This window comes from Bacillus rossius, chromosome 1, assembly GCF_032445375.1.
Source record: "Bacillus rossius redtenbacheri isolate Brsri chromosome 1, Brsri_v3, whole genome shotgun sequence".
In the NCBI taxonomy this organism is placed as follows: Eukaryota; Metazoa; Arthropoda; class Insecta; order Phasmatodea; family Bacillidae; genus Bacillus; species Bacillus rossius.
Window position 1 is genome coordinate 319,473,280 of NC_086330.1, and position 25,898 is coordinate 319,499,177.

At 37.6% G+C, this 25,898-nt stretch overlaps 1 protein-coding gene across 1 annotated transcript in view; it reads left to right on the forward strand.

The window, feature by feature from the left end:
* Positions 1-25,898, forward strand: part of LOC134527958 (rhophilin-2) — a 626,490-nt gene that overhangs the window by 1,305 nt on the left and 599,287 nt on the right. The gene's annotated exons all lie outside the window — the stretch shown is intronic.

Genomic DNA, 25,898 nt, shown 5'->3' on the forward strand with positions numbered 1-25,898 from the left:
GATTATTGATTATAATCAACTGCTTGATTATACGAATTTTGAAACAATTGGCAAGGTGATTTGGCAATTACGAGCTGTTTGTGTTGTTTTTATTGGACTAAGCCAAGTAATATTAATTTAATGAACTCTTATTGTTGTTAAATAAAAACGCTCAACATTGCAGTATATTAAACGAAATCATCCCATACTATTATTATGTGAAGTCAAAGCTGCTTGTTAAACAGTAACGATTTACGATCTCATGCCAATGGAAAGACGAGGAAAGAATAAAATAATAGTAAGCATGGTATAAGACGGATATATCTGCTAAATTAATAGGTTATTCTACCTAGTTAAGTAAGTATGACACTTAATCCAAAAAATTATTGAGAATAAAACTTAACTTACAAGCATTTTGCTATACATTTAAATGATGATAAAAATGTTTAATGCACGTGAATTGTTACCTACGTAACACATTTTGAAGCGTAATAAAAAAGTGAATCCCTTCCAATTTTACAATATTTGCTCCTTAGAATGTTGTGCAGTCATCAAAATGCCGTGACATTTTAAGCTGATTATAAGGCGTTTATCAGTTAAACTGGGCTTTTTCGACACGTGCCAGACAGTTAAGTTACAGTTGACCAGGAGCAGGCATTTTGCTCAAGCACTTTATTATTGTGATTGGTGTTGTAACAATCGGCATGTACCTGGAAGAAACTCACCCAATCACGAAACACAGATAATGCCACAGTATTTCGGCTTTCAGCTAGTCTCAGAATCTTTTCTCAAAATATGCATGCCCCATACAGGTGACCATTTACAAGGTTGTTTGCGACACAGTTACACAACAGAAGAACGACCCGTGGGGTGGGAGGAGGGGGAGAGATATCAAACACATCTCTCGAAAACATGTTTTGAAGACAGGTGAGACGGTTTTTACCTTACGAGTAGCGCGGTAAAATCTGGGAGGATACGGGTTCAAATTCCGGCTTGGCTATCCTTGTAAAGGTTATTATTATTATTATTATCATTATTATTATTATTTAATTTGCATATTTTGTATTGTGGTTTTCCGTCACTCGTAATTAGTGCCCGACAAAATTCGCTTCATTATTTGGCGAGAGGCTGGAATGAATGCGTTCTCATTGAACCGCATATTTTTTTTTAATATGGACAATAAACTAATAGCATCATTACAAAATTAAGATGACGCAGCCAAATGTAAGCCGGCTGGAAGGTAAAATGTGGCAGCTGTGAATGCACAATAGACATCGAAGAATTTTTATACAAGTGAGTGGAGTCCATTCTGGAATCAGAAAATAACGAATATGTTATGACTTAGTTGTCACGGAAAAGAAAACTAAGATTATTAAAAAAAATTAATACCTACTGCTTTAATTTTTACTGTAAGCCCTTCTACAGTTAAAGAAATTCGCGTTGTTTCATAGGAGGGTCTACGAAGTCTGATTGCCAAAGCCCTAAGGCATCGCTATATTTTGGCGATGATCTTTGATTCGGTCGGTCACGGCACCTACGCTAAATTCGATGGTCAGTGGTACTAACAAGGGCGTAGAGTCAGGAAGGAGCACCTGTAGGTAGGGGGGGGGGGGGTTGTACTAATTTAATACCCCTTTATAATAAACCATAACGAGGGAAGTTTTTAAAAGCATTTGAACTTCTTGAAAGTGATTTTTTTTATATTAAGTTGAAGTTCACGTTTTTGTCTATTTTTTTTTTTTTTTTTTTCATTTTTCTGACTTTATGAGTTCAAAACTAATTCTTTAGTAGTTCTTTGCATATAAAACTGCCTTGCATAGACGAAGGATCCATAAGGGACCAACCGTATGTAAAAATGTCAAAACTAAAACACGCGACAGTAAAGCTCAAATTTGGGTAAAACTTAAGAAACTTGTAGGAGGAAATGGTGCCTTTGGGAAAATCCTTGTCCGAGTTCCACCCGTTTTTGTCACTTTATAAAGGAGACAAAAAAGGTTATAATTTCGGAGGACCAATATATAACAAGTCTAATTAAGAAATTGGGAACATTAAAAGGAAAAGGAGTACAAATCGACTTTAAAAAGCAATTTTCAATGATAAACTGGAAAGTTTTGTCTTCCTTAGCTCAGTCTGCAAGCAAACAGCATGAGGATCACCATCTTGGAATCAGACAAACCCTACGGATGAGGCCGCCTTAGAATATGGAAAATCGCTCTTGCATGCCTATATACGTTTTTTGGAATTTTTTTGGCCATTTCTTATATACTAGGTTAAAAAATATTTGTATAGCTATTTTAAATTGTTTAATGTTTTGTTATTTTTTATTAAAAAATATTATTTCATTTCAGTTGCGAAAAATTCCGCGTAAATAAAAGTTTTCCAGAAGTGCGAGATAAAAAAGAGCGTGTACTTAAGAAATTAGAAAAAAATATGTACTTAATACCAGTTCCCCCAATAAAACGTTCGGTTCAACTAGCGACGGAAACACTGCTAGGAGGTTTTTCACTGACACAAGTACGACTTCCAAAGCGACTAGTGTGAACCAGGAATTAATAAAACCTATTTAGTCATATTGTTTGTACTATCCTGTGGAAGGGAAATTAAAATATATAATTTCGAAGTATATTGTTTAAAAGACTCTCTCTTTATACGAGGAAAAATTAGGCTGGTACCAATTGACGCCGACTGTTCATAAAATTTTAGCACATAGTCCGTTGATTAGGTATTTAAAAAATGCCATTTTTTTCTCTTGGGATATTGTCTGAAGAGCACAGGAAGCCAGGAACAAAGATATCCGAAACTACGGACGATTTTACACCAGAAAAACAAGTACAAGAGCCCGTTGTCACTTCCGCTGGTATACTTCTAAAGAAAAACATTTGAAAATTATCTGTGAAAAAGTTCTTGAAAAATCTAATAATTTCTTGAAAAAATAGCGAGGAGGAAGTTTCGGAAGACGAAACAAAGAAAAGTATTTGTCATGATACCACATCAGACGAATCCTATTGATATGAAAATATAGAACATTAATTTATTTTACTGTATTTGTTGATCATATTAATATATTTCATTTTGTTCTCTTAATATTTATATCACAGACGCTATTTCTGGAACTCACGAGCGCGGCTGGGGCCAGTCGCGTCATTCCGCGCCGACCCGACGGCAGAAATCTCTCGAAACACGTGTCGGCGGCTCGCGTAACTCCGCAGCTGTCATGTGTCAGTTACGTGTCAAAGGCATGGTGCCGCGCGGGGAGGGGTGAGAAGGAGGGGGGAAAGCGACAATCCTTGTAATCTTCCAGGCGCGCGCGGCGCATCGCATGTTGTGGCAGCCGCCAGCAAGCTCTGCACCTGCACGTGTAGCGGCCTTGCTCACGTTCGTAACAATACATTATAAAATTTAAACATTTTAGTAATGAATATTTGTCTCCATAGTGTTTCCGCCATTTTTTTTTTTTGCAAAAAAAATACGTACTAGTGCGTAACAAGTTTCTTTCAAAAAATTAAGGTACCTATTTTCGTTTAAAAAACTTTGAATAATAATGCGCGATATAATTTTTTGTACGTTGATTGCTGAATCGGGTCCACTGTGCGACGCATCTGTAGTATCAACATTCCTTAGGAAAAATTAGCAAAACCATCGTCGAAATTTACCTTAAAGTTTGGCTAGATAAGTTGTTTAAAGAGTTTTTTTTTAATATCCCAGAAAAGGGCCTCAAATGTTATTTTTTTTTCTGTGGGACTTACTCTTTTCCTATTCCAAAGTTATATATCAGATTTATCATTAATTGAACTTCCTACTAACAATAGTTTTACATCGATGATTTCATTCGGGATTTGCACGACTAACTTTCATGACATAACTGTTTGGACGATTAAAAAAATATAAGAGAATGATATTATATAGCTTGCAAATCCTAAATTAACTTGGTTGCAAAATTATTCCGGTACCTATAAACACCATTTATATCAGACGAACTGTAACTTTTAATACTTTGACTATCATTATTTACTCTTCCCAAAGTCATTTATTACAATATACTTCACACACTGAGACTATTACATTGCACCTCATAATGCAAATTTCAGCTTTTGTGAATAAAATTAAATAAAAAAATATCTTGGGTATGAACCCTACTAATGATACAATCACAGGTTAAACATGACGTGGTAAGGCCCCTATCTCACCAAAATATTAGGGACTCGCAAATTTAAATGGCCCGAAGACCCGCTATTTCTAGGGCTCCCACTGCCCAACGACAATAAACTACCAAACTCAAATGACCCAATCACACGCAATCCGGCCGGAAGGTAAAATGCGGCAGCAGTGAATGGACACCGGCTTATTTGTATACAAGTTTGCGGAGTTCATCCTGTTACAGATAATTAACGCGAAATTGGCAGGTCTCTAGGTATTGGTTGTGTGTGCCAACTGTCTTGGTCGCCGCTGGCGCTGATTGGCAAGGCCATAGCCAGCATTTTTCGAAGAAGTAAGTACTCTTTATAGTTAGTTCTCTTTATGGTAAAATTTAAAAAGGAAATTTATTTTCACACTAAAATCTTTTGGAAAAAGTGACTTTTTCAACTCCAACATTACAAATAGAAATTTAAGCAACGATTTGGCTTGCGAAAAGAAAACTGAAAAATCTTTTAGTATTTTTATTTAATTGATTCAATACTTAGTTTTTAAGTGAATTACTTAAATAATTCGTTAAAAAAAATCACATCCATCTATATTAACTTTCCTAAATACACGAAACACTAATGTCAAGTTTGTATGAAATAAATGCGTACAAAAACACGTGTGAACACCGGAACCATATACAGACCACTTGGAGACACAATCCCTGCCGCTTGTGTGTGTGCGTGTGTGTGTGAGGCATTTCGGGGCTGTAATGGGGAGGATATACATTATTGTAGCTCACTAAGGATTTTAAAAAAATCCTTACAGAATAATATCTCTGTAACCTTATGCAGTTAAGTTGGTACAATTGTGATAATCTGGCAAAGCTTTTTTTATTCCTGGACCCCGCGGACCTTCACGCTGGCTACGTGCCTGTGATTGGCTAATCGTGTCCGGCGCGGCCGGAGGGCGGGACTAACTGGCGGAGCGTCCCGACGTCACGGCACGACCTTGGGGCCAGAGGCGTCGCGGTGACGCGCCTCCTCGAACAATATGCCCGCGCCGCCCCGTTGCGGGATGAGCCGCTAAAAGCACGGCGGACAATGTTCGGCGCCTCCCGCCCCACAATGCCTCGTTACATATTCGTGTTGCTACACAGCGCGGCGTTCCGAGAGCATGTCGCAAGGTCCCTCCTCCCAGGAGAATTCGTCTGACATCACGGTGGCAGCGGTGACGTGAAGCATGCGTACTGGCATTTGAAGAACTCTTCGTTTCTTTTTTTTTCTTTCAGGTCAACCTCAAAGAAAAAGAATCTGAGAGATCCCCGGTATTTCAGGTAACTGGATCTTCGTGAAAATTACGCTGGATTCCGACTTCTGAGTTCTGTGTTTGTTAACAATGTAAACACAGAAGTATAGGAAAAGAGAAGGTTTTCGCTTTAGACTTAACACTTTTTTTTTACTATATTATTCAAATAATTTTGTTATTATTTTTGAGTCAATAGTGACCAAGAACTTTACTTTTATAGAGGCCCGCCTCCGGAAAATTTGCTTTTCCAAGCAACATATTTTTTTTTACCTAACCTGTAATTTAATTTTCGACGATGGTTTCGCTAATTTATATTCAAGATATTTTGATATTTTTTTCCTGGAAAATTATCCTCAGGTCAGTTTTACAAATGCTAACGATCAAATTTCCGGTAGAATCGCGTCGTTATACGTGGCAATAAAATCTTTGAAATTTGTCTTTCTACTTCGAAGTTATTAACTGAAGTAGGTATTGGCCAGCACATAAAATTACAATAATTTTTTTTTTCTTTTCCCACTGATGTCCATATTTTTAACAGGACACTAGCCAAACATAAAATGAAATTAGAAGCACAGGCGCAGCACACGTGTGGACAAAAGAAGAGTGTTCTTGATGTGGACTTAACTAGTTTTTTGAATGTTTTGTTAATACAGAAAGAATATTCTTTTGGATACATGTCTAAGGTAAGTGAACTCAGTGCCCGTAAATTTTCGATGATGCATGGATAATTTATAACCAGTGGTATTCTTAAATTGAAAGTGAAATGTTTTAACAGTGGAGGTGACGATACCTTAATGATCGTTTTTCCCTTTGAACCACTCCGGTACCAAAAAAGGTGCTCTTAAATTTGAGAAATGCGGGGTGGGGGGGGGGGGGGTTTCCCATGGTACCGAACTCACGACCCTATACAGATAACGGTGACGCGTCAGTGATCATAACTCGTTATGGCTTACAGATTACGAGATATTTGACCAGTGACCCGTGCTACGTGTCAGTTGTAAATTAGGTGAAGACAGCGTAGTCTTGTCTGAGACTGTTTTTCGATACATTTCACAGTTTCCTGTGATCGGCACGAGGATGCTGCACTGAAATAATGCTTTGTGGCTGCCACAATATATTTTTAAAGTATTATTTCCGAGAAATATTTTGTGGTAAAAAAAACCCATTGTGACCACAAAAATGTTATCACTATCAAATAGTTTTGTAGGAACGGCAAGAAAAATATCTGTTGTCACAAAAAGAAATTATTTCATATGCACAGTTAATATTGAAATGAGGTATACGTACTCCATTTATACTTGATGTCTATTATAGTCATGATATTTAGACACCAAACGCAAACCATTGCAGTTAGGCTTTCTTCCAGTGGTTTTTATTTATTGGTCATCGATTCCCAACAATTACTGACGTTTCAAATGTAAAACAAAATAACTCTTAAGAACGCAATGAAAAAAAAGTTTGTGCTGATTTTCAAGTGTAATGTATCATCAGCCCGAAGGACAGTTGGATCCTGACAGTGCTGAAACCAGACCCGGGCAAACCACAGGCCCTAATGGCTGACGTTGACAAGACAGTGACACATGTCATAGCTCGAACAACGCAGAAGAGCTGATGCATCGCCTAAAACGACTCGCGCGAAAGTTCAAAGTAGGATTACTATAATGGGGCAGGTAAACGGATATACACTACTGCGTTGTTGCATTGTGTTAGAGCCATGAAATATTCCTTGTATTTATTTCACACCAGGCTTTACTTACGTGCATATTATGTACCATAATAAAAAAAGCTTTTTCAATCTTATCTAAAGTGCTCATTGGTTGATGATAATGTCATATTTAGGTCTGTAAAAGAACGTTATTGGGTAACCAATTCTTCTTCTTGTTTATTAACTGTCTCAGGGTCTTCAAGGGGAAGCAGATGTGTATGTGCTTCAAGTTTACTATGCTACCCGATGAATCAGGGAAATAATTGTATTTACACATGTTGGGCGTTTCGATGGTGTATCAATCTAAATAGATGAAGTGATAGACATCGGTGGTTGATCAGACGTGGAATTTTGTTGAAGGGTTTATGTTGAATCCCCTGCATCACATGGTTCTGGTCTACCGTCTGAAGGCACGTGAGGCGACGCGATTGTGTTCGTCCTCCTCGCTTCGAGCACACGCTCTGCCGGCGACTGTCGCCCTGATTTACTGCGCTCGTCCGCGGAACAGTCCTCCGCAAATATTTGTGTCGCCGCGGTGGCACCGGGTAACCGGTACTCTCAGCCAGCGCATTCCATCTCGCTCGTGTGTGCTTCATGCCGCCCCATCTTCCGGCTTTCGTCAGCGTTACGTACTTAATTTACCTCGCGCGCACGAGTCAGCGTTCACCACGGCTGCTCTGCGGTACATCGAATAAACGTTGACACTTTGCCACAGTTTAGAAATCTAGATGGTAAAATTTCGTGGCCGGAGTCACTTCGCGGTAATTTTATTTTTTTGTAAATGGAACGGAAATAATCATGTAAAGTCACCAATATTTGTAAAATTCCAAGAATTGTTTTGTAAACCTGGCATATTTGTACATATGTTCGCATAAATACTAGGTTCCGATTCTTGTCCGGGTATTCATTCTTTGTGTTGTCACAGCAACTACATTAGTTAAAGTTATTGGTAAACCGTTCCCTGAATAGCTTCCCAGTATTAACTGGGAACAGTAAAAATCATAATAAAACAAAATGACATGTGGTTGTTGAGTATTCGATTATCTCATTCATGTTTTTTTAAACATTTATGCTTGCATAAAAACATCAGTCATAGTTTTAAAATGATCGCCAATTTTACCTTTAAACGCAATAAACTGGCAATAAGACCAAGACAGAGTCTCAAACTGTTGATTCGGCTCCTAAGGATAATTAAATTAAATGATAAAATATTGAAAAAATATATGAACATTCACCGCATGATTGGTTTACAAATTCGTGGTTTTTGATGAAACATTGAATTAGGAATGTTATCATTGATATTAAATTGAACTATTTATTTTTTAAGGAATCACGTATTAGCATATTGTGAATTAAGTTTCCAAACTTATTACAATTAAAGGTATTAATTTATATTATATTCAAAACGAACTCATAATTTTAGATTATTAAAAGCTTGAGCTTTTGCGATAGTGTGAGCAAAGAAAGACTCTATCTATAAATAGTGTTTATTGTAAAATAGTATTTATTCATTTAAATAATAAGCTTTTCCTCAATTTATATAAGTTTCTTAATTATTATATTTAAGTAAAGTTATGGAAAGCCGCCTTAATATATATAATTAATAACGTGACGTGTAAAGTTTATTTATTAAACAAATTATATGATTATTCATGCTACAAGCTGCGTTAATTTTTTTTTTCTGTAAAGGATTATTGTATTGTTTAAACTGTGAGAACTATCGTTGTTACATAGCTAGTGTTCGCGTTTAGGTCCTGCAAGCTAAAAAAAAAAATGCTGAGAGGTGTTTCTATTACTTATTCTTACTAATGCTAATTTCGTGTTTTTTTCTTTAGTTAAAAAAAATGTTTTTAACATAAGTTTAAACCCATATAGCGTGTAGGTATCCTCTGTGGTGGCATACCGCCACAGAAAACAAAGTAGTATTTTTACATTACAGACACGTACAGGTATTTAGTCACCTCGTCAAACGACTTTGTAATTCTATAGAGTTTGTGGAATGAGTTGTGAATCATTGCAAACCTTTTTCGTGTCCTAAATGTATATTGTCCGAGAACTATTGTTTTATCAGCAGTATTCTTTCCGTCCCAGTTGTGAAATGGTGTGCCGGAATAATGGAGATCAACATTTTCAGAGTCTGCTTATTGTATGAAAAGCAATAAAGACAGATGTACTTTTTTTGAGTTTTTTTTTTTGCGCACTATGTTAAAACTATCAGTTTACGGACTTTTCAAAGAAGGCGTTACCTCAAATAGACAAATGGTTGTTTGTACTTTCAGATAACTGGATATTCTTTTTCTAGGTTCCACTGAAAACAGGATAAACATGCCAAAAATAAAGGAGTCTTCTTTTCCTGTGTAAAAACCATAATTTACAAGATTATTCTGGCAAGTTCTCATTCGAATTAAGTGTTGTGTCCATAAACTTGTAAGATATTCATACGTTTAAGAAATATAATAAATCACTGGATAATTTGGAACCAGTGTCCCTCGTAAATCTACCGTGAAAGTTTTAAACAGTTTATCCAACTTTCATGCCAAAATTGCTCAAAATTTTTTAACGATGGACAAATACAGTGGACTTCTGTTAGTCAAGAATCCAATGGTCCGGAAAGCCTGATGGTCCGTACCATCTAGGAATGAACCGACTTAAGCTAAAAACTTTTTTTTTTTTTTTTTTTTTTTTTTTTTTAAAGCTAAGGTCGAGTAACTCTTTTACAGAACGTACGGAAGTGGCAGGCAGAAGCTCTGCGCAACCTGGAAATAGTCGGGAACGTTCGGTACAGTTCGGGCTCGCTCGGATTGATCGGCGCGCTTCGAGTTTTGGCCTGTGTTTTTGCGTTGAAATGTTCACCCTTATGTTCCTGCTGAAAAATATTTGCAGCCAAACACCATCTTGCAGGCGTATTTTCTATAAAACTTACCGTAAAATGGTAGATCGTCTGTTGATCTGGCATTTTCTGTAATCCGGCATCATGCGGAATTATTTAATACATTTTAATACATTTAATACATTTTAAATATTATTGTACTCCACAAAAGACAGGATTACCACTTAAGGTATCATTGAGGCGAGCCTATGAACGGAAAGGTTGCGCACCTATCTAGATTTTGCGCCTGAGAGTCGTTTAATGTTTCCCTTAGCACTCTTGCGCTTCTGGACCTCTAACACGCCAACAAACGTCTCGACGACTCAGTTAAAGAGAACATTTTGACCACTTCTTGCTTCGTTGTCACGGAAAATTTCGCGTTTATATCCTTACATACGAATATCCTGCAAACATTCGTGATGTTTTATAAACGCGCACAGAATCGAGTCCTTGACACACAGCAATTCCTGGCTTTGAATCGTGAGGGGAGTTAAGGAAATAAGGCTTAGCGCTCTTTGTTCTGAGTGGCCACTGGGTGGTTGAGTGGCTGATCACTCGCCTCCCGCCAAAACTATACGGGTTTGATTAGCTACGGTTCACGCCTTGGTTTTTCTGGAATGAGAGACATGGTGGACGTTGCCAAGAGTCGGTGGGTTTTCTAGGGTTGTTCCCTTTTTCTCCCTAACAATGCAGTTCTTCGATGCTTCATCTCACCACTTGACGGCTCATCAGTTTATAATGACCTAGATGTTTTTAAGTTAAAACGCAAATCATTTGTTAACACTCTTTATTGTTTGTTCTCTCATGCATCCTTGGCTAACAGTGACGAAGGGGAAAAGTGTTTCCATGGCTGGCTTCTCTATTAACTCATGGTAACATTTGCGCGAATTCCGCAGCTCCCAGCACTTAGGCATAACTAATATTTATGATGCAGTCAGTCGATTTTTTCTAAGTTGTTAGGAGCCCACAGTAATTATGGAACTCCCGGTGCCATAAAGAAGTGGTTACCTAAATTATTTTCCTTTTTTGATTTTGTAAATTTGCCTGTGTTTTAAACTGAATCAGTAATATTGCTATATTGTATAATTTATAAATGGTTTGATCACTCCAATAACAATTATTGAATGGTTTTGAGAACATTACAGACAGTTAATATTTGATTAACTTGAATTATCCGTTTTAGTTTCAAGACGTTAATCATCTATAAATATTCTGTTTTCCCTAAACCCTGAAAATCTCAGGTTTGAGAAACAAGCCATTGTTGATTTACGAATAATATTCTAAAAATGAAGAGTTTTACGAATAATGTCACGTTCAAACGTTTGATTCAAAATTGTTAACCACACTATTGCATCACTGTGGTCAAAAATATTAAACGTACACAAATTGCATTGACAAAAATATTTATTTAAAACCACCCATGTTTTTGTCATACGTTAACTTGAAATTATAAGCAAAGACACGAATTTAATTAAATAAAATAATTTAAGATACAAACCCGTAAGGCTCTGTGATAAATGGTTGTCGTAAAACGCTGCCGGTACATATTACTTGGTTACAGGAGCTCCCAGAGTTTCCAGTGCGTGACGTGTATTGATTAAAGTTGAGAATCCTCTCAAGTGCAGCTGGTATTTCAGGAGACTCCCTCGATCTAGTGAAGAAGCAAGTTCAGCCAGCAAGCTGCGAGCTGTTTTCCTCACTGTCAGACATCTCGTCGATGGCCGAGGTAAAACGGCTACAGAAAAATAACTTATCAAGAATATGGGCATCAAAATACGTCCGATGCTACAGGTACCAGAAACTCGCACTGTTGCAGAGATGTTTAAATGTTCTAGCCATAGGCACAGATTTGCAGAATTCGCAAGTGGGGCCCGCGGAAATTCGTTGATTGGGGGGGGGGGGGGGGGGGGGAGGGAGTGTTTTTCGCGTGGGTTTAAACCAACACATGTCATCTTTTATGTGTGTAAAATGCCCATATTTCGGCCCGTATACATACAATGAACAGAAAACTTTAAAATATACAAAACGTTTTCCATAAAACGTAGTTTCAACGTTTACGTTTATCAACCCCGTTTCACAGTCATGATTTTAAAAGCACAAGCGGGCCTCAGTGAGGGGCTTCTTAGTTCCCTGTAAGGCGGTCTTCCCCCCCCCCCCCCCCAAACTACGGTCATTGTTTTAGCTGTACTGTAAATTTTCAAAAAAATCAATGAATAGTTAAAAAAAACGAGTAGTTGATTTTTGATAGGACAGATCGTCTAGTTTACTGCCCCATGATTTATCGTGTTGAGGAATAGTTTGCTGTGCAGTGTCTACTTAACGCACCCGTCTCTTTCATGGGCACTGCTTGGAGGTACGAGATCGGCAATATCATCAGGACGTCTATGCTAAGCAGTACGTGGTCGTGCGTAAATCATTCACATTACGAGAGGGCGACTAGTTGCGTATCAGCCGGTGATGTGTTCGCTTTCCCCGAAAGTAGTTTGGCGTGATGACTGACTGCCGGTGATCAGGTCAGTCTGAGCGAAGTGCTTCTGCCGTGGCCCCGCGCGGTTTGGAAGGCAAAAGTAACACAGCACGCAGCTCTGAACTCAAGAACAGACTTTTTTTTTTTCCCGAGCGTGATTTTTTCGAGACGGGCGGGAATTGAACTCGGAACCACTGGCTCGTCAGTCATGGAGCGGAAATCTTGATCGAATCGTCTTGAATACCTTCTCAAACAAAGTGAATAAAAAAAAAGACAGTCCTAAACATCTTATATATTTAATTTTATTTGAATATTTAATCAACGTGAAACTTCTTCACAGCAAGTAGTGTAAGTCGAGGTATATGTCTCATCGGAGCGTAACGAGAAAATAAGTAAATAAACATGGTTGCGTGACCGCACGCGTTTAATAATTGAAACCTCGCAGATAAACGGAATACGGAGTTTTTATTCTACTCTAATATTTGAAGCACGCGTAATCATGCTTTTAAATATATATATAATTACCAGTGTCTGCCTATGTCTTAAATGGAATCTAAGAATGTATTAATGGGTATACGATAGCTAAAATATAATACATAACCCTATCGGTAAAGTCTTTACAAATTGTCACAATTATAACGCTAGCACCTGATCCAACCTAAGAATTGAGAGCTTAAAGTGGAAAATAACGAGTTGCGAAAGTATGCAAAAGTATGCACAAAGTTTCAAAATAATGCAAACGTAGGCAACAGTGTGAGAAAGTATGTAACTATGTCAAAAGTAAGAGAAAGTATGTAAACGTAAAATAAAATTATTAGAACGTATGTAAAAGTTTACAAAAGTTTTGGAAAGTATAAGAAATCATGCGTTGCTTATGGCATCTGTAACCGGCTGTAAAGATGTTTTAATATTTTTTTTTGAATCCCCGCGCTTTCGAGCAATTTTCGTTACATACGTTACGCACGTTAACTCCGTTACCTACTCATTTCAGTTACCCTGTGATTCTGATATTACTCTACCATCTGCAAAAAAGTCTCATTTCCAAAAGCAACGCTCAGCAGTGTGGCAATGTGGTGAAGCGGGTTTGTAAAGGTGGAATAACTAATAGAGTGTCAGACAATGTAATGGATTCTTTTTGTCGCCTTGTTTGTTACAATTGTGAACCTTAATTTGCATTGTAGCACATTTGCATACTTGCGCACTTTTCTGATTACGTATTTTTTACACAAGTTTGCGCATTTTCAAACTTTTATACTTGCTACGTGAATACTAGCTCACTCGCATACTTACATACTAGATACTTTCACTTGCACACATTTTTATACAATCGCGTTTCTGTACACACACTTGTACACGTGTTTCAAATGTTTGTGTACTCTACAAATTTCCTCCACCTCTATCTCTGAAGTTTCACTTTTTCGTTACGAAGCTTACAGCTCGAGGTGTCTCTTGCTGCTTAACTGTTAACGTGAGTTGCTGGCTGCAAGGTATAGCGAAAAGTTAATTAACTTTATATCACTTTCGCTGCGCAGTATATACTAATTATACATAATACCCTCCCCATGATCGCTTTTCTCGCAGACGACTTCATCGAATTAAATAATGGTTTCAGGAACCAGATTGCAACAGCCTCAATATAGTGTGTAAATATAATATGTACGTACAGTTACCTCATCTGTGGCTGGTACCATGTAATTGTTCCTGTGAAGGATAGAACTGTAGACAATCATGGGTTGAAATATCATATATTCCATAGAGTGAATATATAGAAGTAGAGCACATATTATGTATTCCATAGAGTGAATATATAGAGGTAGAGCACACATTATGTATTCCATAGACTGAATATATAGAGGCAGAGCATGAGCGTGGCTGCACACCAAAGAATTTTGGGGGCAAATATCTCTACCTTGCATTTAAAAACGTGAACCAAGACTGTGTCGAAAAATAAAACTGCGAGGATCATATATATTTTTAATTTCCATACAAGCGTAAATAATGTCAAAGCGACAAATCTCAAAATGTTCATTAAAACTGCTTCTAAATCTCGTGCATTCATCTTATTTTCACATTAAATCACCAGAAAATAGGTCTAGAAAAAAACCAAAATCATTTAAACACGTTGTTAAAACGTGGAAAATTCTTTAATATATTATACCTTGCCTTTGAATTCGCCCCCAACTGTATGAAAAGAAAGGCTGTTCTTCATACGCAGTAACGTATTTATGTTGGCACGATACAGAGCATCCCATACTCCATCTTTAACTGTTTCCACACGACGACGTACACATATCATTATGTCGCAGGTACTGGTTGTTTTCTAGCTATTACAAAAATACAGTATGTCGATAAAATAATGTTACAGTTTTAAATTTTAATCGTATCAACTGAAACCGTTGTGTTTTGGTTCAAAGTCACAATTAAAGAGTATCTAAGTTTTAGAAAAGCACATGCGCGAGTACTGCTTTGTTGTTTCATCGCTTGCAGCTCCACCTACGCAAAATGGCAACTCCTGAGCATAAAGAGTTTAGTATACTGCAATTTGCTAAGAGTGAATCTGTAATTTCATTTCAATGTGCGTTTAGTTTTAAGTTTAATTTTCTAAAACTCTGTCCGTTGGATTGGTCGTAACGGTCGAGACGACAGAGCTCTTTTTCGCTGGCCTCTACGGTCACCTGACATAACGCCGTGCGATTTTTTTCCCCCTTGGGGCTTTATAAAAGATCGTATCTACGTTCCGCCGCTACCTAATGATTTTCCAGAGTTGAGGCACAGAATTGAAGAGGCTATTGCTTCTATTACTCCGGACGAGATAACCAAAGTGTGTGAGGTTTAGGTACGATGTGTGCCGTATAACTTAAGCTGCACATATTGAAAATTTGTAAGAAACACCTCACCTTCAATTTGAGGTATGATTAGTTGTAAATGGTTGAAATCAAACTGTTATAATATACAGTAAAACTTCGATTATCCGGCCCTCTTTTGCCGGATCTCCTCGTAATCCGGATCAGATTTGTGGACATTTTATTTAATGTTCGCATAAAAATGACAGTTATATTCAACATATATGCAAAAAAATATGGTTAGTACAATACAACGTGCCTGACCGTGCTTCGTTAAAACGCCATACATGTTTGAAAGAGATGAGAGTAGACGAATTCTTTGTTAATAAATTATGTGAAAAGTTACTTTTATATTTTTTAATAACTTGTAAACAATATAAGGCATATATACTATGAGTATTGTTACAAAACTAAGTTTTTTTTATTGCAGTGAATGTCAAGTCTGTTTATTTAAGGATTTTGTTGTGCTTATAATCCATGTAACCTGGATTATTCGGATTTTGGATTGTCCGTATTGCCTTTGATCCCAGTAAGCCCGGATAGACGAGGTTTAAGTGTACCATTGAAACTGGAACATTCTTTTTGAGGACACCCTGCATTGTTAAGTCCCTTCTCTGCTCACTATTTTTTCTTGATGCATGTCACAAAGTTTCCTCGCGGTGTTAAGCGGCCTCTTCAGTTCCTCTCCGCGGCACCCAGTTTCGGAGCCCAAAAACGCTCGGCTCATCCCGCGAGGCTAGACGCGAGTCTTCGCTAGCGTCCTTTCGCGGCTTCGGTCGCGCGGGGGAGATTGCCCACGTCCGGAACGTAAACAGGGCCGCCCCTTCCTCCCCTCCACTTATTGGCCAGCTGTCACGTACCGACCGCGCAGCGCACTCGTTACCGCCATAGTCCACTTCCCTCGGGGTGGGGGGCTGCGTCAGCGAGTGGAGGCTGAGGCACGATTGGTTGCCGCAGTTGGTGTTGCCTGAATTTGATTGGTGCTCGCATTATCGTGCCACGATTATTTCGCGGATCCATTGAGAAGTAAAGTATACAAGAGTCGCATGAGCATTTGCTTCGCGCTACTGGTTGGACTAACTGTGCTCTTGACACACGCTTGACGACCTTGAGAAAAGAAGAAATTTAAACCCAAACATGTGTAAAGCCGGCATCAATAATAGTCCGAGGCCTCCGTCCGTCCGTAATCCGACCGTCAATCACGTGACCTGCAGCTATTCATATGACCAGACAAATTCCATCCGTCCATCTGTCAAAAGTATAAGTACCTTTAGGTTTACCTCCAAATGACTGCGAGGGTTTTCCGTGTCAACTTTAACTATATAAGGTTTTGAAGTTTATTAAATTCTTTAGATGCTTTCATTAAGATTTTAAAATTATGTTTTAACATTTTTTAAAAGTTGTGTATGAAACAAAAATCGTCTGATTCACAGAAGTGTAATTAATTACGCTTGTTAGTCCTGAAAATTTTGAAATAAATACGATGTTGAAATAAATACTAGATGAAAAGTTGTTAGTTAAATGAGTTATAATTGCATATCTTACATGAATTTCAAACTAAATTTAAAATACAAGATAATTATTTACTATTTTTAAGTTTTCTAAACAGTTGGCAGCAGGTATGAGGGGGAATGTTTTGACGGACGAACGGAGAGTAGTAAATCCCTCGCCGAATGATGGACAAACGGATGAAGGACGGACGACGGACGGACGCGACGGGCTATTTTAATTCTGGCTTAACCCTCCAGATATGTGACCTTGGTATCAACCAATAAGATTAATTATATATAGGCAAGGGGAGTCTAACCTAGAGGGAACTACTGTGAAGTACTATCCGAGCATTTGTTTAAAGAATTGTAAAAAAAAAAAAAAAAACATCCAACATTAAATCCACAACTTACAGTTGAACCTCGTCGAAGTATACTGGAATTACTAGGACTGTGTAAAGGAGCAATTACATGGGTAGAGTAAACAATATAGTTACTAGGGTGGGGGTCAGTAACAAGATCGATTACATGGGTATAGTAAACGGGAGCAACCAGGGCCAGTAACAGGATCGATTATATAGGTAGAGTACACGGAATAGCAACCAGGGCCAGTAACATGATCGATTACACTGTTTTAGGAGTACACGGGATATCATCCAGGGCCAATAACAAAATCAATTACATGGGTAGAGTAAACAGAAGTAACCCAGGGACAGTAACATGATCGAACACAGGTATAGTACACGGGATAGCAACCAGGGGCAGTAAAAGGATCGATTTCACTGGTAGAGTAAACAGGAACAACCAGAGCCAGCATCAGGATCGATTACTCTGATAGAGCACGCAGAATAGCAACCAGGGCCAGTAAAAGGATCGATTTCACTGGTAGAGTAAACAGGAGCAACCAGAGCCAGCATCAGGATCGATTACGCTGATAGAGCACGCAGAATAGCAACCAGGGCCAGTAAAAGGATCGATTTCACTGGTAGAGTAAACAGGAGCAACCAGAGCCAGCATCAGGATCGATTACGCTGATAGAGCACGCAGAATAGCAACCAGGGCCAGTAAAAGGATCGATTTCACTGGTAGAGTAAACAGGAGCAACCAGAGCCAGCAACAGGATCGATTACTCTGTTAGAGCACGCAGGATAGCAACCAGGGCCAGTAACAGGATCGATTTCTCGGGTAGAGTAGACGGGATATCAACTAGGTCATGTAATGCTATCCCGTTTTATCCATGCGTATAAACAATCCTTTCCCAAGTTACTATCCCGTTTACTTTACCAGAAAGCACGGGTTCACACAGGTGAGGTACAAGTTGGTGAGCCGTGTAGTGAAAAATGTAAGGGTAGGGGAAGGAAAGTGGGCAAGCTGCTGGCCACATGTGCTCTTCCACTCGACTCTTCCAACTACTATTAGTACTCCCCCAACTGTCCAAAGACGGTAGTAGAGCGACTTTTCTTGTTTGCCCTAGTTTCTATCCCGATTACTCTAACCGTGTAATCGCCCCTTAATGGACACCGACTGAGCTAATGACAACTCTTACTCGCACAAGGGTCCCCCCGCTGGCTGCAATCGCACTTGTAAACACTTGGCCCGCCAAATAAGGACGTCACATCGCTCATTCTGCGTGACTTTAAACTCGGGTGATCTAATGGCATTCGAACAGTGATAAATCCATTGTTTGGTATTGTGTATTCATGTTCAGAAGTATATCGATTCAACATATGAGTTTTGTCAAGAATATATGAAATCTTTAAAAAAAATATATATATTTTTTACTGTATGAGCCCCTTTGTAACTTTTTTCTCGTGAACGTAATAAATCACACAGTTCACGTAGATTTTAATCGCTGAAATAATTAATTTTAGTCTAACATATTAAAAATGTACAATTTATGAATTTTGAACATAAAAAAATTCACGCCCATTCTTTATGTCAGTCAAGAAAATTTTTTTGAAGATTTAGAATTAAAATGAGGATTTTTTTCTGCAAAGATGTATATGTTTGTGTGTTAACTGAAATGTGATATAAAATGTATGGAAATATGCCTAATAGTTCAGTTAGCACACATAATGGATGTAAAAATCACATAGAGTTAAGTTATAACTCCGTGTTGTAATACTTAACGGATATTAATTTTTAATAATTAACTATCATAATTCGATAGAATATGATATTTTACAATAAAATGAAGTCTAAATAAGTTTTGGAGTTATTATGAATTTCAGGTTAACAGAATCAGAGGTTTTAAGAGCGAAATCATTTCGTACAAACATACATTTTTTAATGTTAGATTAGTTTTTGTGTCTGATTTTCTAATAGGAAAATATTTAATACGTAATAATTCAAAAATCTTAAATAGGCACTTCAAGTTTATTTGTTTGTCTAGTTTCTGGTACTGTATTTTCAGGCCCTTTTATTTAGATAGTACATTTTTGAAAACGACAACCGACGAGAAACCCATTCTCGTCAATGCCTAGAGGTTTGTTATGTAAGGGTGCAGTGGCTTTATGCTGTTTCACGTAGAGCGGCCAGGTGGCAAGCGTAGAAGCTTCAATAAACAAAAGGAAAGTTTAATTAGTGGGTTGGCTTGTTTTTTTCTCGGTACTTCTGATTAAAGCGAAATGAACATGTGCGCTGTAACTAATGCATGGCCAGATCATGGAAGAGCGAAGACAGTGAAAGTAAGATGTTAAGTAACTTTATAAAATCTTCCTCGTTGCTGGTTTATGTCCTCCGCCACGTATTTTATCATTAATTATTTTTATTTGACTTGAAGTCTCATCGACAGTGAGTTGATACGAGATGGGACTAATATACAGTACATTTCAGGAATATTAACGAATTAATCGATCTTTGCACGCTGTAAGGAACTATCATTGCATTTTAATGGAGATATTTCCTGTAAACGAGAAGAATAATATTATTATAATCAAAAATAGTATACCACGGCTTTAATGTAAGTCCAATGTTCTATCATTGCTATATTACTCGGTCTACGTAGCACAATTTCATTTAAGTATTTTTAATAATCTCGTGTTTGAATGGTTAATTTGGATAAAGATTTTTAAATTTCCAAACTTTGCACAATACTTCGACTTGTTTAAATAAAATATAATTTTTATGCTTTCGGTTACTTCACTTCCAGATAGTCCCTGGAGTTTCAAGGAAAGAGCCTCATTAAGATTAAAACTGCCATCAGCTCAACATTATCATTCTCGTCGTTAGACCAAATATTGTAGTAGAACAATACAGGAAACTCAGGTCTTTCAACATTGCGAACGCTGGCGACACCCGACTGCAGCGATCCTTGCGGCTTGTCCTGTAAAACGCCCGCGAAATTCAAATTCCCGTGTATTACAATGGGCGATCTCGGCATACATTTTTTCTCGTAGTTCGAAATCTTGCTGTCGAAGATTAATTAATTTACACTTCATGTGCTTGTATGAAATCTGTGTATTCATAAACGAAACAAGTTTTCGTAATCTACAAAAATATATTGATTTAACGATTATTAAGTTGACCTAAATTTGAACATGAGACAGATCATACAACATTTAACCATGAAACACACTTAACTGTAACCTGAATTTTTGTAAATCGATTTTTATGTTAGTAATAATTTTGTGAAAGATGATATTAACAATATGTTAATTTCTTAATACGGGCGCTCAACTTATATATATGAAAACTCCATAAGTGGTGTTTAGAGTACTAATGTCCCGGAAAACATCATTAAGTGATTTTGATGTCGGTAACTTAAACCAACCAAAAATTTTCAAATTATACAGCATTTGAAATGTAAATGTTAGGCCTGTGCGAATCTTCGATTAAGCGAACAATCGAAGCTCTTTTTAATATTCGATATTACTTTGCAAGGAAATTTGCTATTAGTTTTATTTGAAGGCTCGGTTTTGATGCAAAGCTTTGCGTCTGATATGAAACTTTGCGTTTGTTGCAAAGCTTTAAATTATTGAAAGCTTAAGATTCACTCGTGAAAATATTTTTTAATTTTTTGTGTTGTGTATGTGTTGCTTAAACAAAATTGGTTATTTAAAAAAATATGAAGAAGACACTCCGTTCGCTTTGAATGCTTAATGTGAATATTATTCATTGTTATTTTATAATTTTATTTAATGATGTTATCTATAGAGCCCAATCGGGTAATCACGTAATCAGTTCGCACATTAAAAACGTCAAACGATTGTTATTTTTTACTTCAATCCTGTATTTTATAAAATAAGTGTAATACAGCTTCGCCGAGAAAAATATTCGAAATTAGATTTAATTTCATGAATATTTTAAACTTTCGATTTGATATTCGCTTCGCATGAAAAAAAAAAACTAGTATTTGCACAGACATACTGGCTGTCGTCTCGGTGGGTATGTGCTCTTCAGCAAGTTTTTATCTGTATTCCAGGAAACACACAAAAGACATGTACAGAAGATTATTGGCAAATTAAATGTGATGAAACTGCGGCCCCAAATTGTACGATTCTTGCATTATTCCCGAGATTACGCTACTGCAGACCTGCCAACTCTCACGATTTTGGTGTGAGACTCAAGATTTTAAGGTCCATCTCACGCCCTCACGCCAAAATAGTGTTTCCTCACGATTTTTCGGGGCCCCTAGATTTTGTTTGTAAAAGTTACAAAACAAGTTTTACGAAAGCTTACAGTAACGAGTTTCCATCAATACTCAAGTCCTGTAAAGGAAGCAATTTTGCATTTTGTAGCGTGTGCCGTGCTGATTTTTCTATCTCGCATAGTGGAAGAGGAGACATTGTGAAACATGTCGCTACAAAAAAACACAACTAACACGTGAAGTGTATTATTGCTTCCAATAAAATAATTAATTTTGCTGTGAACAGTGATAATAGTGTTACACGAGCAGAATGTTATTTTACATCTTTTTTAGTTGCGGCCCTGCATGATCACTACACGACAGCGCTAAATTATGTTCAACTAAATTAAATCTGCAACCTATAATTTGTTGAAATAAATTTTGAAGCAGAGACCATGTAACATATGTACAGGTATGTCACTTAAATTTAAAGATTCTCATTTGTTGTTTTTTATATCTAACCTGTATTTATGGGCCTGAAAATTTTTATCGAGGACCTCATGATTTTTTAAATTTGAATGTTGGCAGGTCTGCTACTGGGATGTATATGTGACAACGACGCAATCTTGAACTTTGTGAAACACCTCATCAACTAAGTAATGGAATCAATGTGGATGATATAATGGCACATATATGAGAGGCACTGGAGCTCCTCGTATACACCTGCAGTATCACTAACGGGGCAAAAACATAGAATGTTTATTATTCATAACTAACGTTTGGAGAGAAAAATATGTGACTTTTAGTATGAATACAGTTTAAGGACCTGGGTAATAATTAGCAGGGAGGGAACATGGCCCCACTCTCATGTATCTTAAAATAACTGATGTAGGTCTTATTTTATTGCTACTGAATATATTTAAAACTAACTTACATACTAACTAGCATAGCATTGCTATACTTCTTTCAATATCTTTGTAATTTGTTTGAATTAAGTACACTTATACAAAGAATCTCTCTGTATCTCTGTATCTCTCTCTATCTTACTCTCTCTATCCCTATCTTACCTCTTTAAATCTCAATATATTTATCTCGATATATGTCTCTCTATAACTATATCTCTCTGTATCTATGTTTATATCTATATATTAATATATCTCCTTATATATCTCTCTTCAGCTCTCTATATATCTACACACATCCCTCGCTCTATCTCTCTATATCACGATCTCTCTATGTCCATACCTTCCTATTTATATCTACGAAATAGAAGACAACACACAAACTTTCATTTATATATATTTATACCTATCTATATTTTAATGAATATTTTTACCTGTCACAGGTGTGAAATAGTTATATAAAACACGCGAGTATTGGAATGTTACGTTGTATCAAAATTTCAAAGCAACCGGTAAAGAACTTTCGGATATTTAAGATTTTGAACGAACATTTTCAGTTTTATTAGGTTATATAGGTAACAGTTAGCCTTCTCGTTAATAACGTTTTGAGTGGCATTGTAAGGACCTACCTTTAGTAAATAGAACTTTTAATTTAATAATTCCAGGTTATAAAAAAGGCAGTTAAGTGTCCTCACATAGCCAAAAAAAAGTGTTTTAAAGAATTGACATTATAATCCCCCCTTTTTATAAATCTCAGACCGCATCCCTCACCCAACTCCATTCCATAAATCCTGGCTACGCCGATGGTACAGTTAATGTAGCGGCTTATCTAATAATTTATGTTGAGTTTACGCCCCGTTTGTAGTGAGGTCATAAAAGACTGTAGAACTCCATTGCACACATCAGGGACATTGATGGTAAAATCGGCCATGGCTTATAGTAGTAAGAAAACATTCCGGGATTTTCCTGGAATGATGTCAAGACACCATGGATAACTTCAGTCACGATGACTGAAGCCTGGAACTCAAGCCCTGAAACTCCAGCAAGCCATTTTAATGTACATACCATACCACCCGCTATGTTGCTGCGTTGATTTCCTTGGTTTAAATCAAAAAATTAGCTATCCGCAAAATTCCTGACCATATCACTTTTATTCTTGTTGATTAAGAATAAGAAATTTTATGTTTTATATAATAACTATTTACATGGCAGTGTGTTATTTGAACGTCTATTAAATACTTAAGATTTATTGCATTATAAACGCATTTTTCAAATATAATAAAGTATTTTAATGGTTGTTGCACAGTCATGTAGATGCGTAGCGAAATTATGTTCAAACAAGAATAATTTCAATAAGTTCGTTCCAAATTCCTTGCCTCGACCTTAATTTATCCGCTTGCTTCAAGAAGCACAATTTTACAAACAAGTTTAAGTAGGCATGCCAGACACATCACTATCAACGGGAGCAACTGAAATGAAAATTTTAGAACGAATGCGTGTGTCATGGTGTTTTTAACTGTCTCAGTCAGTTTGTATTATCCAAACAAGTATGTGTAAACTAGTTGTTGAAATATATCCTTGTTAACACTTTCAAGTAGAACTCTGTACATTTAAAAACATATTTCTGTATAGTAAATAACTTTAATGTGAACAAGAAAGGTATTGTATTTCCTATTTTTTAAAATAAAAATAAATAACGTTACTTCTGTGTGTTCTTATGCCTACTTCATGTTACCTGGAGTCACAATGCAATGCCACGCTTGAGTTAGGGTACGCAGGCATCCAAAATCTCTTGGAATATGACTTGAGATAACTGTAAACATATGTTACTCCTACGCGCAGTTTCGTATGCGTGTTAAAGATTTTCTTCAAACACGTTAATAGAAAACGTTAATGATAGTCAAGATTCGTGCATTAACGAACAAGTTTGAAAATACACCTCACTAGCAGCTTTGAATATATATACTGTATAGAAGTCGCGAGTGGATAGGATTTACTCTACGTTTTTCAGAAGCTTATGATGAGCAGCTTGGGAACTTCACCGCTGCAGTGCGCTGCCGTAACGCCCTGTATCGTCTTAGTTGTTATTTACACGTTAGAGCGCAGTGCTGTCGCCCGCTGTCATTCCCCGCTCCCCTCATCCATCATTCACTGCAGCTCAACGTCGTTCAACAGGAGGGGGAAGGGGTGTTTGAAGAGTTCGAGACTTGTCCGCTAGGGACCACCACAAGTCGATGCCCTAGAGATGGTGGCGATTGCGGCGGTGAATTAACCAACTACCTCAAAACCGTATTAGAAATTTTAACCTGGGCTGGCGACTTCTATACAGTATATATATTCAAAGCTAGCAGTCATATATTTTCGATAGAATCTCTACGGTAGTAACAAGTTTTTATCACAAATGCACTTTTTATCAAACTATCTGTGTATCACTATTGTATAGTTCCGTAAAACTAATTGTCATTCTGTGAGAACAGTCTTTGAAAATCATTCAAGAAACGTTTCACGTACTTACATATCTAGTGTGTTACTTTTTCTTAAACGTTGGCTTAAAATGTAGGTTTTTAAGTGTGAGATTTTCTTAAAATGGATATATTTTTGATTGTTTTTAGGTAAAAAAAATGCAAGTTCTTTATCAAGGCAGCGGACCAGACGACCGACACGCGTACCTGCGTAACACTTATAGCCTTGCTGCGTACATGCTGATTTACTTGCTGCGTCGACCCCATTAGGAGTACTGATGAGTAACAAATAGAACAAAAGAAAGCTTAAGGGAAACATTTTGTTTAAAATTGTTTGACTATTGTCATGTTCCAATACTCGCTGTTTTTAAGAAACGGGATATGTCGCAACGGAATAAGTATCGAATAGTCTCTTCCAGCAACTTCTACTTCTCAGGAATCCTCTGGGCTTATCTTGTTGAGCAGTCAGAAGTGTTTGTGTGGTTAGGAAGGCTCCGTCTCTGGTCGCAGGTCGAAGTCACAAAGTATGGCATTGTGGAACAGCCGGCACCCTTGCCTTCCCGAGCCGCTGTCACTGCTGGAGGCTGTAAATTCCTTCCTCCCCCCCCCCCCCCCCCTCCCTGTGTCCCGTCACCCCCGTGACCCTGTGACCTCCGCGGGGCGAGGCGCTGCAGAGGTCTTCTATGTGGGAAGAAGCGCTGGGGGGGTTTCTCAGCGGCCTCGAACAGACCGCAGAGCTAGACCGCACGTAGACACGGGGCGGCGCGTGAGTTGCGCCGGAATTACCTTATCAAGCCCGGCCGCGAGCGACGTAATGTGTGGCTTGTAAATATTTCTTAGAGTGTTGTAAACAGTGTAGGAACCGAGATGCGATAACCGTCACGTAAATTGCATTTACAACACCGGGCTTGTAAAATATTTCCCGATAGAGTTTTACACGGCTTGGCCGTGTAAATAAAGGCTTACAGCGATGGGGACCTTCAAAATTATAGTGGACACCAAAACACGTTTATCGTAAATTAACATGAGTTTATATTAAAGTTGGGCGCAAACCATCTCATGAGTTTGGTGCCATAGCAAACTCGGCTATCGTGGACTCGATAAGAATAAAACGTATCACGATAAACCTGTTCAATCTTGTTAAATATTTTCCCTTGTTTAACTGTGACGCAGTCTGCCGTAACTAA